A 19,596-nucleotide genomic window follows, 5' to 3' on the forward strand; every position below is an offset into this window, starting at 1 on the left:
AATTTTATAGTTCTACCAATAACACAACCTAGTGCTTGCTGTAGAAGACATGGTCTTCATTGCAGGTGAAGAGAACAAAGCTTAGTTGGTCTATAACTTCTCTTCAGTGGGGCTGGACAGGATAAAACGAGCCTGGTTAGATAGGAGTGGAAGTCGGGGAGCTCTTGAAAGTGGCCTGCCCAACGTTCATTGTCCTTTCTCTCAAACTGAGTGGTCCTCTTACTTTGTTCTGAGTGGTAATGTCTCCCAGTAGAAGAGGACTGCATGGTGTATCTTCCCTTGAAGCTAGGTGGTATCATTGCTTTGGCTTCCACAAGGGTGCCTTGACCTGAACTGGATTTAGCTGACTTCTCCCTTTTATTCTCTCCTTTTCCCTTCTTCCTGCCTGCGATGGAGACATGGCTGGAGCTACAGCTGACATGTCGTGACCGTCAAGGAAAGAGAGACCAAGAGAATGGTACCACATGTAACTTTGACATTCCAGGACCCCTGAGCCAAAGTAGATGCGCGTCTCCCGCCAGAATTCGGGTTAAATGACGACAGGAACAGAATTCATTTAATAATCCCATGAACAAGAGCTAACTTTACTTCAGTGTCCACTCTGTGTCAGGTCTTTCTCTAGAACCGTCTCCTCTACTAATATATTTAATCCTTACAACATCTTTATGAACTAGATACTGTGATTTTGCCCATTTGACAGATGAGGAAATGCAGTGTTAGCCCACATTAACACAGGAACTAAGAATTTTGTCATATATCTTCGAAGAGCTTTGCCCAATGGGAAAGTAGAAAATACATAAAGATGACGTAAATGTAACACCTTCTGTTTTTTGGACCTCAGTTCCAAAAACATATGGAAACATGAGTCTTGACTCACGACCAGTCTCATCATTAGTCTAGAAATGGCTCATGTATTTCTTTGTGTGTTTATAGTCGTCAAAGAGGCAACCACACAAAAACGGAACCTTAAAAATAACCTACATGCTGTTATCTGGTTCCCCACCCCACCTCCTTCTCTTCCTCTATCCAGGGAAGCGGCTGTCCTCAATCCTGTGTTCATCCTTTTCTTGTTTTCTTTTGTATGTCGTCTTACTGCATAAATAAATGTTCCTCATACACACACACATACCCAGAATGGCAGAGATGTAAAATTAAAATAAAAGGCAGTGCAGTGGACACAATAAAACAGGACAGATCAAAAGGAAGGAGCATCTAGGCATCCCTGGAGTAGGTTAGCAGCGTCTGGATGGAGGGGTGATATTTAAAAACTGAGCTCCAGAGGAAATTGTTGGGGCAGGGGCTTGAGTGGCACTGGAAGAAGATGGGAAAGTTGGAGGAGAAATAATTAAGTGGGGAGGGTGTGGAGTTACAAAATGAGTTGGCTTATCTGAAAAATGGGATTTTTTTTTTTCCTGTAAGAAATAACAGAAGTAGGAATAGGACCACATCTTCATCCTCCTGATTTTGGGTTCTTCCACTTACATGTGGTTCTGTCAATTCCTGTTACTGCTCTGAGCAGAGAATCCCTGAACTAAATCTCTATTTGACCTTCATGTGCAGGCTAGGCGGGACTATATTGATATTATTTCAAGCCATTGGTTCCCATGACAACTCCATTTTCCCCCCAAATAATTTATTCGCCCCCAAATCTACAACATAGCTGGGCATGGCCATTTAACCCAAGGGGCCTTACAGATTATTGAAATCATCTTACAATGTAATGAGCTCTCATTCACTTAGGCTAAGAACATACTTCATGTGACCTGTAGAAATTATTTTGTTGAGCTGATGCTTGTAGGGAGGTGCGATAAAAGCAAACTTCCCCAGCCTCTGAGGGAGTTGTCTCAGCGAAGAATAATTCCTGGAAATGTGGGAAAGCTACAGGGCTCTTTCACATAAATGACTTCTTGCAGAATAAGAGCAGTTGCAGCTTAAAGTAAATGTTGGTCGTTTTTCCAGTGTCTGTATCTTCCACATTTATTTTCCCGAAAACTGAATATTCTCCTGAGAGTGACTTTCACGGTTACAACCGGGGGTAGATGCCTCTCAGTTTGCACCCCCTGCTGCAGAGCAGACGTGGCGACAAAATAGCACCTGAGAGATTGGTCAGGGATTCTTCCGTGAAGTCATATTCTAGAGGTGAAGAGTTCTCTACAATGTTAAGAGGTGCAATCATAGAAACGTACCTGCTTTTTTTCTTGAATACTAAGCCAGCACTTGTTATTTATCAAGGATGGTACAGATTGGCTGTGCTGGGTACGATACTTACTATAGATGTATGTGCGTCTGAGGGTTATTGATTTTATTATAGAACGCCCTGGGTACGTGAACTAGGAATGCATTTTAGAATTCAGATACGCGGGAATCTATTTGAGTAGGGAAGGTAGGTGAGAGCAAGAAGAGTCAGCATGTGAAGCTTATGATGGGGAGGTGATCAGGCAGGACCATTGATCTGTGTACTGTTCACTGGACGAGCCAGAGGTATTAAGGCAAAGAGCCTCAGTGGTTGGAGTTGCTGTCGTGTCTTCCAGGTCAGTACTCTCTGTAGCATAGCCGTGTCTTCGTTCTTCGGATGGTGAACATTTGTCTGTCTGTTCGGAAAACACCAAAACATAATTCCCGTTTGTGAAAAAATAAATGTAAAATTTCAACAACGTATTACGACAACATTTATTCTAGTTTTATAGGCACCTGCCAACACTGGCAGTTGTCAAAATATTGGAACTCAAATATTAGTGGAATGTCTCACGTGAAAAATACCGATTCTGCGTCTCTTGTATTATGCTGTGTACATTGTTACGGTAGCACAGCTGTGGAGTTGGCTGCTGTTTCTTTGAAGTCCCTTCACATTTGCCTATTTTTTTTATACGTTTCTTACTTCCACACTTCTCCCAAAGGATGGATGATAATAAATCATTCTCATTTTATTTATTAAATTTCTTGCTCTTCTTAGCTAATAAGCTCTGCGATTGCACGCTCATAATCTCATGCCGGAATTCACCGATGTTTGTTTTTCACTTTTCATTTTGAATCAAAAATGAATTGTATTGATTCCCAAGCACTGTACCCTACTAGCTTCAGTTTTCAATAAGATGAGAGGTTTTATTGACTCTGAAATGAAAAGAAAATTCACAGTTCTGTCAAAGAATTTGGAATTTGAGAGTGTGTTACTTCCACTCCCATTAAAATTCTTCAGTCCATAATGTGGATTGAAAACCCACAACGTAGTTATAAACAGTAAGGCATACATTATAACCATTCCATTTTGTGTGAATATGATATAAATTACAAAACAAAGATTTTACATTTTATATGAATGCTATGTAAATTATAAAATAAAGGTTTTACATAAACATTATATACATCATAAAAATTATAAGCACCCTAGTACTGAGCATGGGTCTTTGTGGCCCCCAAAACGTGATGAGAGGGAACAGGCTTCAGAGAAAGGAGTGCAGGTGTCGCAGCTGCAGAGCAGCCTTGCCTTGGGGAGATAATCAAACTAACGTTCCCTTAAAGGCATGGCCATCTAGGGGAAAACGGAACAAGGAGGGAAAATTGATTCCCCTTCCCAAATGCTACCACCCCACCACCGTCATCCATTGAAAAGACCACATTTTAGAACAGTCACCGTAGAAAGTGATCTAGATCTAGAAGCTGTGTTCACAAGATGCCGAGAACAGGAAGAAAAATCCAAGGAAACAACAGTGCTGTCAAATGAAGACAGGAGATGTGAACAGCTGATGAAAATTCTCACTACAAGCAGAAAAGTAGAAGTAGCAGAACTCGCCAGCACATCCTGATCCCAGGAAATTCCAAGACAACAGTATTTCCACAGAACCCCAGTGTGGTCATTGAGCTCCCCCCCCCCCCCGCCCCGGTCTGGCAAACTCCTCCGCATGCCCCGGCTCGCAGCCAGAATTCCAGGTGTCGGCAGTTCCATGGGTTGGCCTTTAAGCCTCTCTTTTTCTGGAAGATGACGCTTCTCCAAAGACAAAGCATGTCCAGCATTTGAGGAGAAGATCCAAATATGTAAAACTCCAAGTTGTCTGCTGTGGTTTTTAGCTAAAACGTATAAAACTAGGCAACAAAGAATCTTACTCCACTCCCCTAATGCTTATCAGAGAAGGAATGTCACAGCTGCAGAAGTCTTGAAAAGGAGATGCTGGGTGTTTCCAAAGTAATATTTGATAAGAGAGTGTTTAAGAAGCGAGACAATGAAGTTATCTTACTTTATTCATTGTGCATCTCTGAATGGATTCTGGGTGATATATGACTGATAATTATAGAATGTTTCCATGTGACTAAATTCCAGTTTCTCTCTCTTTTTGTCCTTTCTCCCTCTTCCATGAATAGTTCTAACTCCCGTTTGTTTCTCTCTTGCTTTCTCTCTTTCTTTAGAAAGCCTTGGTGTTACCCACAAACACTGCAGTTCTTTCCCCATGCACCTCTAGTTCTACCAAGCCTTGAGAAGTTCCTGGCTGCCTGGGTAAGTTTCATCATATTCACCCGTATTTTACTAAAGTGATGATGGCAAAAGGGAAAGAGGACCCAGTTGAAGGGTGGCTACAGTGATGGGCAAAGCCTCTGGTGATGACCAATTAAGACCGTAAACTAGGACGTTCAGTGATGATGCTGATGGTTGTTGGTGAGACAGCGCTTCCGTCGTCTTTGTGTGTAATTGATGCTGACATACTCCTGATGGCTCCTTAGATATGAAGTGTCATGGGAAACTTGGGAAAGTAACGTGCAGTAAAAGGGACTCCAGTCACGGCTGGGTCTTCACTCCCTACGGGGAGTTCAGACCTCAGTCCATTCCCTCGTCAGTCCATCCCCTCGTCAGAACATCGGAGACTCTGACAGTTACTAACATGTAAAGGATAACTTGAGACTACAAGGACTCTTAGCTCTGATTCTCATCCATATGATAATATGCAAATAGACATTCCTTTATAAACACAAGCTTTAAAAAATTAAATGGAATCATTATTGAAGACCAGTTTATGATATGTACATTCCAACTCAATTTTATATAAATCTAAATTCTATATAAGTTTTATTCATTTTACGATACTGATTTAAGACACATTTGTTGAGTGTGTACTGTGTGCTAAGAACAAACTATTCCTAGGGAAACCATAATTTTTTTTAAAAGAAGCCTTCTTTTTTTTGTAGCTTGACATTAGTCGAAAGTTGTGAGAATGCTACAATCAGCATACCTTCTGTCCAGATTTATCTACCGTGATATTTTGCCCCATTTGTTTTATTTTTGCTCTTCAATATCTTAGTATATTAGGAGTGTTAGTCCTTTATCTGTAATAAATAGTGAAAATATTTTCTCCTCATTCGTCTTTGTTTTTGATTTTATTTATGGAATTTTATACCATGTGAAGGTTGTTTTTTTTTTGATGTAGTCAAATTTATCAATCCCTTCTTTTATTAAATCTGGGCTTTGCATCATTGTTAAGAAAGCCATTTCCCTGCACCCAGCTCAGAAAAGAATTTTCCCACTTTTTCTTCTAGTACTTTTGTGGTTTCATTTCTTTTTAACATTTAGATCTTGGGTCCACTGGGGATTCATTCTTGGGTATGGTGTAAGGAATGAATCTAATTTTTATCTTCTCTCAAATGGCTGCAGACATTTACAATATAGCCATTCATTAAAACATCCATTATTCCCCAAATGATTTGAGATCTGGCTTCATCCAATAGTAGATTTCTGTATATCCTTGGGTCTATTTCTCTTATTTTCTCCTCCATTCTATTCCATTCTTTGTTTTTTTGTGCCATTTCAACATCATCATCATTATAAAGCTTTTGTATATTCTAATATCCAGTGTAACTCCACCCCCCTCATAGATCTTACTTTTCAGTATAAAAACGTGCTTTCTTTTTTCTTCACAGCATTTTTTTTATTGAATATATTTGACGTAAAACATTGTGTACATTTAAAGTGTACAACTTGTTGCTTTGATACATTTATATAATGTACTGTGATTGCCACTGTAGTGATATTTATCACGTTACATAATTATAATACAGTACTGTTGTCTATGTTTATTATACTGAACATTAAATCTCTGTGGCTTATTGACTGCTCATTGCAGGTTCGTAACCTTAAAGAACATCGATCTTATCCCCCAACCCCATCCCCCGAGAGCTGCCATTGTACTCTCTGATGTTTTACGAGTCTGACATTTTTAGATCCCACGTATAAGATTACTCATACCATACTTGTCTTTCTCTGTCTGACGTATCTCACTAAGCATAATGTACTTGAAGACCACCTGTGTTGTCACAAATGGCAGGATATCTTCTTTTCTCTTGACTGAATAACATCCCATAGTTTATATATACAGGATCTTCTTTCTTTATTCATCTGCTGATGGGCAGTTGGGTTGTTTCCATATCTTGGCTACTGTGAATAATGCTGCAGTGAACAGGGAAGTGCATAGATCTCTTGGAAGTAACTGTTTTCATTTCCTTTGGGTATATTCCCGAGTAGTGGAATTGCTGGATCATATAGTACATATATTTTTAGGTTTTCTGAGGAGCCTCCATGTTGCTTTCCATGATGATTGGATAAAACATGCTTTTGTAATGAAAACAATCAGAATTGCTGGGACCCTTTAGGTCCAAAACCGCTGTTGAACTTGGAAGCTTAAAAAAAAAACTTCAGAGGCATCAGCCCACCCAAGCACTCTTCAGTCCACTGACGTCCCTCTGAATGCATTTGTATACATTCACGGGAATACACATCCGTGTTCTATATTTGCACTGTACAAAGGAACAGCAGTACCTTGATTTCTTAATTACTAATGACACAGGCTGTTAAATTTTCTCCTCTGTCATTGAACAGAATGAGCATTAGGGCTTTAGGTGGAAATGTTTTAGGATTGTCTCTTAGAAACAAACGAAGACATGATAGAGAATTAGAAGGCTTGCTGATACTCTATTCCACTGTCAAACCAAAAGGTAACTTAACGTTCAGTTAATCTCAGGAGGAAGGACGTGCCGTCTCATGTCGTCCCCTGTTGCCAATTTATATGTATTATATCAAGTAATAACCTCATCTGAACTGTAATGAAGAAGAAGTACATATTTAGCCAAACATTCTGTCTCCAAGTAGCCCATATGTCTAGAACAGATATTTCACGAGAATTTTTAAATGTGTAAGAGAGATGTAGAGTATGGTTTTCGCTGTAAAATGTACTCTCTTAAAAGCTCTCATTAGTTTATCACCATAGGTAAAATTGATCACGAATTGTTAGTAAATAATTTTGAAAATTCCTTTGCAATTAAGATGCTTTCATTCTTATTTTTAATTGTCCCAGTCAATGGATCATTAAAAGCTTTCTGATAAATTTTCTGTTGACAATGATTAGGAATGCGTAAATGCAGTAAAATCCTGACTAATGGAGTGCCACTGATCAAACCCCAAAATATTTTCTTTTTATTTAAAGAGATTTATAAGGAACAGGAAAATATTTTAGGGTTTTAAAAAAGCAGACCCTAAAAAACCAGGATGCCTATTTTGTACTACTTCCTAGTCTTTTCAGTTTTCTTTACTGTAAAAAAAATTGAGACTGAATTTTATTCTGAAAATATTACAAATGGATGTATATCATTAATGAATTGTCATTAACATATAGAATGGCCATACCTTCTTTTTTTAAAAATTAATTTAACTAATTCATTTATTTATTTTTGGCCGAGTTGGGTCTATGTTGCTGCACACGGGCTTTCTCTGGTTGCGGCGAGTGGGGACTACTCTTCATTGCGGCGCGCGAGCTTCTCATTGCGGTGGCTTCACTTGTTGTGGAGTACGGGCTCTAGGTGAGTGGGCTTCAGTAGTTGCAGCACACGGGCTCAGTAGTTGCAGCACGTGGGCTCAGTAGTTGTGGTGCATGGGCTCAGTTGCTCCATGGCATGTGGGATCTTCCTGGACCAGGGCTCAAACCCATGTTCCCTGCATGGGCAGCCGGATTCTTAACCACCGTGCCACCAGGGAAGCCATAGAATGGCTGTATTTTCATTTTATAAATATATCTTAATTTCTTTTATAGAATGATATTAATTGTATTTGATCTAGACACGTCATTTTTAAAAAAAATTGGGGGTCATGCTGCACAGCATGTGGGATCTTACTTCCCCAACTAGGGATTGAACCTGTACCCACCACGTGCAGTGGAAGCGCAGAGTCTTAACCACTGCACCACCAGGGAAGTCCCTAGACACATCATTTTAGAACATATTGATGGCATGTACCCAATAAGGAAAAATACATTTATAAAAACAAGCTAATCTTTTTACGCTTATGACTTACAGAATTGGAAAATTGCTTAGATAGTAGGATAAACCAATAAGAATATGAAAGAGCACATTTTCAGTTGGGTATTTTTTTCAGAAAAAATACGATTAGCCTTCCTAGTTTCATTCTTGTTAAAGGTGCTTATTAGATCATAAATGTCTTAAGCCAGCAAATTTAAAGGTAGGTCAAATAAAAGTGTCCCATGGTACCAGGCTAATTTTGGACAATTTAGCTGTTTCTATTTATCTGCACCATATTTTGCACCTGTCCTACTGGGTTTTGAGTTATTCTGTCCTCTGGCCCGTCATCTACAGGACACTGGATTGGAATTAAGGGACGGATTTCTTGTTCTGAATCAACCTCTGATGATCCCCAATTACCAGTGACCTGTTTTCTCACCCGTAAAATGACATCTGGGCTGGTCAACATCCAAGACAGTGGATTGGTTTTGTCCTCAGGTAGAAATGGCCACATCATATTCTTTGCCGAGAAGGAATGAAGGCTTAGCTGGAAACAGTATTGGTCATTGAGTCTACATGGGAGCTGAAAGATGATCTAGTGGTGTGCGCCCCAAACCCCTGCTCCCGATGACCTCACGTGTTGACTCTGTGTGTGTGTGTGCGTGTGCGTGTGTGTATAGAAGGGAAGTTTGCCATATATGTGCACGTCTTTTCCTCAAGTACCTGTTCTGTTGATTTGTTTCTCTGTCTTAATGCCAATATTATTCTGTCCTGGTTTTTATAGCTTGAATAAGTCTTGAAACCAGGTAGTGAGAGACCTCCAAATTGGTTCTTCTTTGTCAAGTTTTTTTGTTTTGTTTTTAGTTACTCTAGGTTCTTTAAATTTACATACAAGTTTTAGAATAAGTTTACCAATTTTGACAAAAAGATATCCTGCTGAGATTTTGACTAGGATTGTGTTGAATCTATAGATTGATCTGGGGAGAGCTGACATCTTGGCAATACAGAATGTTCCAACCCATGAACAGAGTAACCTTTTCATTTCTTTAGGTGTTCTTCAAATTCTCTCAGCAATTTTTCTGAAATTTTCAGTACACAGGTCTTGCACACCTTTGTCCGAATTATCCCAAAGTATTTCATACATTTGATGCTGTTGTAACTGAGGTTGTATTTTTCATTTCAGTTTTTGAGTGTTCATTGCTAGTATATAGAAATATAATTTAGGTATTGATCTTTTATCTTACAACCATGCTAAATGCACATAATAGTTCTAGTAGTTGTGTATATACCATTGGATTTTCTACACAGATGATCATGTCATCTGCAAATGCAGTTTTAGTTCTTCCTTTCCAATCTGGAGGTTTAAAAACTTTTCTTCCTTGTTTTACTGGGTAGAATCTTCAGTGCATTGGTGAATAGAAGGGCTGAGAGTGCTTCCGCACACTGTCTGCTGAGCCGAAGTGTCAGACGCAGCCATTTCACACGAGAAACCCTGGTCTGAAGAGTGCAAGGTGCAAGGCCTCTGCACTCGGCACCCTATGAGCAAGTGAAACTACACTAAGCACAAAGGAAAAAAAAAAGACTGGCCTCCTTGGAGAGCAGGCATCAAGTGCAGTCCCTCCGGTCCTGTTCTTGGACAGTGGACACGTTGTTTCAAGGGCACCGATGACTTCTTGATACTTCAGTGGCTGGCCAGATATGTAGTTGGATCACATCCTGAGGTGACCTGATGGGGCATTCTGTACAGCCGTGTGGCCGGCAAGGTCTTGGTGCTCCAGCTGGGTGTCAGGCCTGAGTCTCGGAGGTGGGAGGGCCGAGTTCAGGACATTGGACCACCAGAGACCTCCCAGCCCCTCGTAATATCAGTTGGCAAGAGCTCTCCCAGGGATCTCTGACTCAACGCTAAGACCCAGCTCCACCAAACAACCAGCAAGCTCCAGGGCTGGACACCCCATGCCAACAGCTAGCAAGACAGGACCACAACCCCACCCATTAGCAGAGAGGCGGCCTAAAATCATAATAAGTTCACAGACACCTCAGAACACACCACCAGATGCGGCCCCGCCCACCAGAAAGATAAGATCCAGCCTCATCCACCAGAACACAGGCACTAGTTCCTTCCACCAGGAAGCCTACACAAACCACTGAACCAACCTTACCCACTTGGGGCAGACACCAAAAACAATGGGAACTATGAACCTGCAGCCTGAGAAAAGGAGAGCCCAAACACAGTAAGTTAAGCAAAATGAGAAGACAGAAATACACAGCAGATGAAGGAGCAAAGTAAAAACCAACCAGACCAAACAAATGAAGAGGAAATAGGCAGTCTACCTGAAAAAGAATTCAGAAGAATGATAGTAAAGATGATCCAAAATCTTGGAAATAGAATGGAGAAAATACAAGAAACGTTTAACAAGGACCTAGAAGAACTAAAGAGCAAACAAACAGTGATGAACAACACAATAAATGAAATTAAAAATTCTCTAGATGGGATCAATAGCAGAATAACTGATGCAGAAGAACAGATAAGTGACCTGGAAGATAAAATAGTGGAAATAACTACTGCAGAGCAGAATAAAGAAAAAAGAATGAAAAGAACTGAGGACAGCCTCAGAGACCTCTGGGACAACATTAAACATACCAACATTCGCATTATACGGGTCCCAGAAGAAGAAGAGAAAAAGAAAGGGACTGAGAAAATATTTGAAGAGATTATAGTTGAAAACTTCCCTAATATGGGAAAGGAAATAGTTAATCAGGTCTAGGAGGTGCAGAGAGTCCAATACAGGATAAATCCAAGGAGAAACACACCAAGACACATATTAATCAAACTATCAAAAATTAAATACAAAGAACAAATATTAAAAGCAGCAAGGGAAAAGCAACAAATAACACACAAGGGAATCCCCATAAGGTTAACAGCTGATCTTTCAGCAGAAACTCTGCAAGCCAGAAGGGACTGGCAGGACGTATTTAAAGCGATGAAAGAGAAAAACCTACAACCAAGATTACTCTACCCAGCAAAGATGTCATTAACATTTGACAGAAAAATTAAAACCTTTACAGACAAGCAAAAGCTAAGAGAATTCAGCACCACCAAACCAGCTTTACAAAAAACGCTAAAGGAACTTCTCTAGGCAGGAAACACAAGAGGAGCAAAAGACCTACAATAACAAACCCAAAACAATTAAGAAAATGGTAATAAGAACATACGTATCGATAATTACCTTAAATGTAAATGGATTAAATGCTCCAACTAAAAGACAGACTGGCTGAATGGATATAAAAACAAAATCCGTATATATGCTGTCTACACGAGACCCACTTCAGACCTAGGGATGCATACAGACTGAAAGTGAGGGGATGGAAAAAGATATTGCATGCAAATGGAAATCAAAGCTGGAGCAGCAATTCTCATATCAGACAAAACAGACTTTAAAATAAAGACTATTACAAGAGACAGAGAAGGACACTACATAATGATCAAGGGATCAATCAAAGAAGAAGGTATAACAGTTGTAAATATATATGCACCCAACATAGGAGCGCCTCAATACATAGGCAAATGCTAACAGCCATAAAAGGGGAAATCGATAGTAACACAGTCATAGTAGGGGACTTTAACACTCCACTTATACCAATGGACAGATTATCCAGACAGAAAAGTGATGTGTCTCAGGGACAACAGCTCAGTGCTTTGTGACCATCTAGAGGTGTGGGATGGGGAGGGTTGGGGGAGATGCAAGAGGGAGGGGATATGGGGATATATGTATATGTATAGCTGATTCACTTTGTTATACAGTAGCAACTAACCCAACAATGTAAAGCAATTATACTCCAATAAAGATGTTAAAACAAAAACACCAAACAGAAGGTTCAGACTCAGTCTTCAATAATTTCATAATTTTGTAAGGATGCACAGAATCGTGTAGAGATGAACAGTAACGGATAAAGGGCTTTCACAGCTGTGACTTCAGCCGGGATTGATGAGAAAATGCTACTGGAGGGAGAAAAGGAAAATGAATATGTATTAATAGAATAAAGTGTCGGGGGCTTAAAATCTAAGGAGATCCATCATTTCACATCCAAGGCTGGATGCTTTCAAAACAAAGGTTCAATACAACGACCCCATGGCTGAGCCATAGACTGGAAAATTTCACAGGCGCTGCCGTCATTCGGACCATGGGGGACTTTCTGGAGTTGTTATTCCCGTTTCATCCTCTGTTAACACCACCCGAACAGGGCAACATCCCATGAGTTTTCACTTCAAGAATGCTGTGACAACAGTTGCCTTCACGTTTTAGAATACCCAGAGCTATGTGGTCTGGTCATTCACCCAGAAATTACTATATCATGTCTGCATACTTTCTCTGTATATGGTAGTGACAGTCTCTGTGCTGACAGCTTCGGAATTATTAGTAAGATTTTTTTTCCCTCCCATGACCTCATCAGTTCTCCCCTGTAGCTTATCAGGGCAGTGCTTAGCCAGGTAACAGAACCTCTTCACATCTTCTTGCATATTTTGTCCCCATAGATCCCCTTCCCTGTGCTTCTTCTGTTTCGGTCAGTTAAGACTCAGAAAAGACTGTTTCCTTTTGGTGAAACGTTACTCACTGGACCTGAACATCTTAAAAAAATTAAAACTGGGAATCCAAAAAAAAAAAAAAAGTGTTGAGAGCAAACATAGTTGGCTTGTTTCTGATTTTATGGGCGAAGAATCCACCATTAAGAACGCTATTAGTTGTATGTTTTATGTAGATGCCTTTTATTGTGTGGAGCACTTGCCCTTCTTCTTTTATTTATTTATTTTTTTGCAGTATGCGGGCCTCTCACTGTTGTGGTCTCTCCCGTTGCGGAGCACAGGCTCCGGACGCGCAGGCTCAGCGGCCATGGCTCACGGGCCCAGCCGCTGCGCGGCATGTGGGATCTTCCCGGACCGGGGCACGAACCCGTGTCCCCTGCATCGGCAGGCGGACTCTCAACCACTGCGCCACCAGGGAAGCCCGCCCGCCCTTCTTTTTTTTGAGCATAATTAAAAAAATTAGGACTACATTTTGAATTTCAGCAAATTTTTTTGAAAATATTAAGATGATCTTTTTTTCTTTTTTAACTAGTTAATAGACATTGATTTTGAATGTTAAAACACACATTTTTGAAATGATCCTCCTTGGTCACGATATATTATCCTTTGTACCCTGTTTTAATACAGTTTGCTAAACATGCATTTAGAACTTCTGACTCTATGTGTATGAGGAATATTGGTCTGTAGTCTCCTGTTCTGTGCTCTGTCCAGTTTTGTACAACAGTATCTTTTCCTCTTTCCCGTCGTATACGGCAGCGTATAGTATTGTTGTCATGTTTCAGTTTTACATGCATTATGAACTTCACAGTACATTCCTATCATTTTGGTTTAAACCATCATTTTTTAAAAACTGGGGTATAGTTGTTTACCTGTGTGGTGTTTCTGCTGTACCGCGAAGTGGAGTTCCCTGTGCTCTACAGCAGGTTCTCATTAGTTACCTGTTTTATACATATTAGTGTATATATGTCCATCCCAATCTTCCAATTCATCCCACCCCCCCTTTCCCCCCTTGGTGTCCGTACATTTGTTCTCTACATCTGTGTCTCTATTTCTGCTTTGCAAACTGGTTCATCTGTACCATTTTACAAGATTCCACATATATGTATTAATATACGATATTCGTTTTCCTCTTTCTGACTTACTTCACTCTGTATGACAGTCTCTAGGTCCATCCACGTCTCTACAAATGACGCAATTTCATTCCTTTTTAGGGCTGAGTAATATTCCATTGTATATATGGAATATTTATCCATATATTCCATATATCCATTCATCTGTCAGTGGACACTTAGGTTGCTTCCATGACCTGGCTATTGTAAATAGCGCTGCAGTGAATGTTGGGAGGCATGTGTCTTTTTGAATTATGTAAACCATCAGTTATTTTTAAAGATATTTAAATAAGAAAAAAAGTATAGGTTTAGCAAGGAGCTACTGTTGTGTTCTTCACTCTTTTATGTAAATGCAGATGTCCATCTAATATCGTTTTTCTTATGCCTGAAGGAATTCTTTGGACATTTATTGTAGTGCTGGTCTGCTGGTCATGAATTCTTTCTGGATTTATATATATGTCTTTTCTCCACCGTTGTTTGACTTAAAGCTATTTTTGCTGGGTGTAGAACTGTACGTGACTGGTTTTGTTGTGGTTTTTTAGTACCTTAGATATGTTTGTTACATATTTAAGAAGTCTAAAGTTGTTCTGATCTTTATCCTTTATACAAAACATGCTTCTTTCCTCTGGTGCTTGTGAAGACTTTGTCACTGGTTTTGAGCAATTTGTTCATGTGTCTTGGTAACATTTTTCTCGTTTCTTGCACTCAGAGTTTGTTGAGATTCTTGGATCTATATAGGCTTCTAGCTTTTTTTAAGTTTTGAAATTTTCTGGTCATTATTTATTCAAATGATTTTTCAGTCCTCTTCTCTTCCCTTTGTGTATTCCAGACACCAATATATAAGGATACTTGATGCTGTACTACAGTTACTTTATGCTTTTTTTTCTGTCTATGTACAGTTGACCTTTAAAGAACTTGAGGGTTAGGGGCACTGACTCCTGGGTAACCCCCTAGAACTTTATAATTGGCTGTCCATCTCCATTGTTCTGCATCTGCTGATTCAATCCACCGAACATCATGTAGCACTGTACTATTTATTGAAAAAAAAATCCCCTTATAAGTGGCCCCCAAACAGTTCCCACTCAGGTTGTTCAAGGGCCAGCTGTTTTTCATTTTGGATAGCTTCTGTTGCTATACTTCAAATTCTCAAATGTTTGAATGTGTTGATAGAACATTGTAGATTTTACCGCTTTGGAGTTGAGTAATTATTATTCCTATAAAAATGTTCGGTTTTATGCTGGGCTGTAGTTAAGCTATCTGGAGGGAGATTGAGCTCTTCAAGTCTTGCTTGGCATGTTTGGCAGGCAGACCCTGAGCAGTGCTCAGGCTATGGTGAATGATTTCCTTCTTACCAAGGCTGCACCTTCCTCAGCACTCTGCAATGTCTTATGGTTTGCGGGATTTTTTTCCTTCCAGCGGATGGGGACAGGCAGTATTCGTGGTCCTCTGTGAGCACTGAGCAGCGTTCTGCCGAGTCCTTTTGGAGGGGCATATCCCCATCCGTGGGTCCTGTGCATGCAATGTGTTAGTCATATGTGTTCGCTCGTCAGTCATCTGCTAAATACCCGGCGGGGGGACCCTGCAATCCTTTGGGGTTCTCTGTGCAGCTCTCGCTTCTCCTGCAAACTCTATCCTGGCAACTCTCATTGCCTCGTTCTCTCTAAACTCTCGGGTCCGTCCCCTCAAATCACGGCGTCTGCTGGGTTCTGCCTGGATCTCCTCCTTGCACCACGACCTAGAATCCCTCTCACTGCAGCAGCTTCACCATCAGAGCGCTCATCTCATTGATTCCCCATCTTTCTGGAATCACTGTTACCCATTCGTTGATATCCAGTGTCCTGAAAGCCACTGCTTTACTTTTTGTTTCTGTTGGGAAAGTAACTCTCCAAGAAGTAGAAGTCTTAACTTTCTACACCCCAAGTAATATCATTCCTCGTTAGGAGAAGATCTCTGTAACATTTGATCTGGCTATGAGGATTATTGACTTTCTGTATTTGAGAGCATTTTTGACACCAATAGTATTGCCACCTGGCTACTTTCCCAGATGCAATGATGTATTTGCTACTGTCTTCAGGCCCAGTTTCCCTTGGTTTTAGAGAAGGAATGTGGAGGCAGGGTTAGGAGGCTGTTGTAGACTCAGGGTCCAGAATCTGTGGGTTTGTATCATGGCTCCCAGACTCACCTGCTGTGTTCCCCTGGGGAACTTCCCAAAGCTCTCCACGCCTGCATTTTCTTATGCGTAGTGTAGGAGTAGCAGTAAAACTGCCTTGTAAGGCAACTGTGAGCGCTGTTTGTAAGACATTTGGACCAGTGGCTGCCACTTCATAAGTACCACATATGGTTGTTAAAAACAAAACAAGGTAAATCCAAAACGGAATTACAAATGCTGCAGCGATATAATGGGAGAGTACTGTCTGTGGTTTCAGGAACCATTATGTAGACAAATAGCTCTCTCATTCCGGTCGTAATGGTTTTATCAATAAATTATGCTTACATCTTTTATCGCATTATATCACATCCGTATTTTTTTTAAATGAGTCATCTCGACAAGCCTGAAATTAAATCATTAATCTTATTTTTAATTCAGAATTCTAATGATACTTGCTACTAAATACATAGACTAATCACCAACCCTCCAGCTACTCTCTAACAAAAGAAAAAAGGAAAGGGTTTTTTTGTGTTTGTGTGGAAAAAGGATGAACATGTACTTAAAAGGGAAATGTTAAATGATCTGATGGAAGAATCAGGTTAGTGTCCAGAAACTCCAACATTTGGTGGATTCAGGAGAGCACATCCTCTAAGATTTGCTGTTTGAAATTCAATGTATAGCAGTTGAAACTGAGTGTATTTCATGTGTTTCCCAGGAGGGCAGGACAGAATAGTGAGGTTTCCCAACCGTGATGGTATAATCCAAATGTGGGAAGAACTAGGGGTAGCATTTTAATTACCCAGTCACTTTCTTTTTTTTTTATTTATTTTTTAACTTATTTTTATTTATTTAATTTATTTTTTTAACTTTTTATTTTATACTGGACTATAGTTGATTAACAGTGTTGTGTTAGTTTCAGGCATACAACGAGGTGATTCAGTTATACATGTACATGTATCTGTTCGTTCAGATTCTTGTCCCAGAGTTACCCAGTCACTTTCTGCCTTGAATCCTTTTGCATGTAAAGCTTCATCCTGCCATCTCCATAACATCTTTATAATTCCAATTCAGTGGTTATAAAACAACAACATCCAGATGTAGGATACTTATGGATTTAGAGGAGACATGAGTGCAAGGTACTACCTCAGGTGATCAGAAAGAACTGGACACATGGGTTGGGAAAACAGGGTGCTATAGGAGGACACTTACTTGGGCATTTTCTCTTGTCTGTATTCTGAAAGGTCGGTGTTCTTGCAGCAGGAAGTTTGGGTTTATGTAAGTTCTGAGTCTCCAGTCTCAAGAGGCAAGGTGCTGGTTATTGAATGCTACATGAGCTCAGAGAAACAGGAGAAGGCAGGCTTGCCTTTGTAATGTGTCATCTTGACTTTGCTCAGTGGCATTTCCCAGAAATCCCTCTCCTGTATGAATCACCACAAAGGAGATCATCCTTGGGGGTGGGGGGAGGGAATCAGGAGGGTGCGAGGGAAGCAGCCGCCATTTTGCGGGTCACCCCCATTGTCTCTGATCTACTGACTCACCGTGTTGGTGTGAAGCAGCAGCTGGGTCTGCAAGTCCTCCACTTTCTCCGGCTCCCCCCGCAGCTTCTCCAAGTCACAGGTCAGGCGTGGATGTCTGTCAGCTCCCTGGGGAGGGGCCCCGCGTTCTGCAGGAAGCCCTCATCGCCAGGGTCGAGGCGGCAATCATGACCAGCGTCGGTCCACTCTTGAGTGGTTCCACTAGCGCTTGTGGGCTCAGCCTGCTTCCCATCCCTCCCACCTGGGGCTCCTCTTCCCTTCCTGACTGCTGCCCTGTGGGCTTCCGGCTCCAGCTGGAAGCATCGGACGCGGAGACAACAGCCTCATGGCAGCAGCTCTCCCAGCCCTGCAGGGGTGTCAGCAAAGCTCTGGAACAAATCCCTCTAACTGTGTGTAACTACAACGCCTGTGACGGCTTGGAGAGAAGTACAGCTTATATGTAGAATCAGTGTATCTGTATCTATAGGATATATTGGATAGGGAGATCTATATGTGTGTGTGTGTGTATATATATATGATGTAGATATAAAATATGGAGAATATATATGGTATATAGATAGAAGGATATGCCCTATATATATAAGGTTGGCCAGAAAGTTTGTTCAGGTTTTTCCATAACATCTTAAGGAAAAACCCGAACAAACCTTTTGGCCAACCCAGTATTTATATGGAATATATGTAATATCTATATCTTTCTGTATCCTATATATATCCATCAGTGTGCGAATCTACATATCTATAGATATATCTATATGATTATATAATATCTATCAATATATTGTTGATATTGATACCATCTCTAGGTGTATCTTATATCGAAGCTCTGTAACAAAGTTACATGCAGTCTGTATGCGGTGTGCTTCTGTGATAGCAGCCCGATTGATTTTTAGGAATAGAAAAAAAGTAGGAGTCACAGTCAACATATACATAAGCATCCTGCCCCGGCAGTGAGAGTAAATACCTTCCTTTCATTGCCATGCGTCTTGAGACTCTTGTTAAGCCCACACATCGAATGAAAGCACGCACCGGGGTGGGTTTATTCTTCCACGATTTCGAAAGAGAAACGATTGCCCCTGGAGATAGCGCTGGGATGCTTTAGTTTGATAAGTGACGAAAAGAGAAACGCTTTTGAGTGTCTGAAGAATGAATTTTTTTCACGCTAGATAATATTCTTTAGATTCATTGGTTTGTATTCTTCAAGAAACAACAAAGAATAGGATTTTCTTCCTACTCCTTTAAAAGTAAACACATGGCAAAATGAACGCAATCATGAATTATAGATTTGTTTAAAAGAGCCAGAAATTAGATAATGAGAGTGACTGTCTTTAAAGATTTTTATCTTTCTGCATTTCTTAAAAAATAAGAGGAAAAAAATAAATAGGGATGTCCATGTCTTTGGATCAGGAAGTAGCCAAAGGTGGAAGGTGACAGCTCAGCGCCTCATATTTCCAAAAAGGGGAGTCGCTTGGATGGGACTCAGAAAGGCAAATCCCTTTCTTTTCCTTTTTTCTTTTTTTTTTAATTGTTGTGGCAACTTTAAGTCCAGAGTTGGTCTCTCATCTCTGACACGCGTCTCATGTGTCCTAACACCAAAGATTGATGATGCTTTAATATGCACGACAGTTCCTACAAGACCAGAATAGCTAGTCAGATGTTTAAGAGTGGAATCCCCAAATCTTCAGTGTTTCAGAAAATAGTTTCCCTTAAAGAGGTGCTTCTCAAATTTTAATGGGCACATGAGTCACCTGGGAAACTTATCCAGATGCAGATTCTATAATAGATGGAAGAGGCATCCTAAGGTTCTGCAGCTCTTACAGGCTCCCAGGCAATGACAATGCTACTGGTCCAAGAGGCGTACTTCTTAATAGCAAAACCTTAAAGACCGTGGGTTCATAAGTTCCTTAAGTGTGTTTCTTTTCTTCTTTTTTTTTTTTTTTGCAGTACGCGGGC

The 19,596-nt window shown here is 40.4% G+C and overlaps 1 long non-coding RNA gene across 1 annotated transcript in view; it reads left to right on the forward strand.

Moving 5' to 3' along the window:
- Positions 1 to 19,596, forward strand: part of LOC117310137 (uncharacterized) — a 241,051-nt gene that overhangs the window by 145,764 nt on the left and 75,691 nt on the right. Inside the window, exon 4 of the long non-coding RNA XR_004524382.2 lies at positions 4,402 to 4,489. This is a non-coding gene — a long non-coding RNA (uncharacterized lncRNA). The remainder of the gene's footprint in view (positions 1 to 4,401; positions 4,490 to 19,596) is intronic.

Source organism: Tursiops truncatus, chromosome X, assembly GCF_011762595.2.
Source record: "Tursiops truncatus isolate mTurTru1 chromosome X, mTurTru1.mat.Y, whole genome shotgun sequence".
Lineage (NCBI taxonomy): Eukaryota > Metazoa > Chordata > Mammalia > Artiodactyla > Delphinidae > Tursiops > Tursiops truncatus.